Source organism: Sinocyclocheilus grahami, unplaced genomic scaffold, assembly GCF_001515645.1.
Source record: "Sinocyclocheilus grahami isolate Dianchi unplaced genomic scaffold, SAMN03320097.WGS_v1.1 scaffold421.1, whole genome shotgun sequence".
NCBI lineage: Eukaryota > Metazoa > Chordata > Actinopteri > Cypriniformes > Cyprinidae > Sinocyclocheilus > Sinocyclocheilus grahami.
Window position 1 is genome coordinate 707,868 of NW_015505600.1, and position 906 is coordinate 708,773.

The window sequence follows — 906 nt, forward strand, 5'->3', positions numbered from 1 at the left end:
TGTTCAAATGAAAATGTGTTTGAATGGGAGCTCTCAGGATGGAGGTTAAAGATTTGGTTCCAATTGCAAATAATGATTAATCGGTTCATGATTCTTTTAGCACTTGGACACAAACCTAAAATACTTGACAGATTTGGTCACTGAAGGAGTCAATTAAAAACTGATTCAAACCCACATATTGAGTCTTTATGACCAATTAATGCAGAAGAACAGGCTCAAGTCTGCAATACAAACACTAGTCACAAAATGTTTTAGTTCTGTGAGAGCAGCAAGTGAACGCAATGGAAAGTTCTTTTTTTACACTTGCTACTGAATGGAATTCAGGAAACACTGTCAATGGAACTGTCTGGGGAAGAATGTAGACAGAACCAAAATGGCATGGAAATTTGGTTGGGTAAATTCCAGAAAGCTGGTTATACGACATGCGCAACAAGTTTGCAGATTAGTAAAGATAACCGCAAATTCTAGTTCCAAAACCTGAGGTAACCAAGTAGCCATAGCAGCTTAACCCCATTGATGAGGCTCCAGGCATTAATATTATTAATAACTTTTCACACTAATAAACAATAAAAAAAATAAATCACTATTTTAGTATGGCGTGCTGCTTAGCATCCATTTCCATGTTACTGCAGGATTTGTCGGTCTGTTGCAATGTCTTTTTGGATGTTGAATGAGCCGAGTGAACTTACTCAGCCATTTTTACCAGTAAGTCTCGGTTTAAAACCAAGAGTTTGGGGTTTATTTGACAGCAAGTTTAGCCCTGCTTTCTGAAATACCCCCCCTGTTATTTTGTTGAATGAAACCAGTAACCAAAGAAGAGTCAGTACATGATTTCAACCCTACTCCGTATTTTTATGGATGGAGGTCATGATAATGGATGATCGGTCTGGTACAACATCTAAACAA

General features: G+C 37.6%; 1 protein-coding gene across 1 annotated transcript in view; it reads right to left on the minus strand.

Annotated features, from left to right (window-relative positions):
* LOC107551337 (prosaposin-like) overlaps positions 1-906 on the minus strand; it is a gene marked incomplete at its 5' end in the record, with an annotated part of 10,161 nt that overhangs the window by 6,944 nt on the left and 2,311 nt on the right. The window lies entirely within an intron of this gene.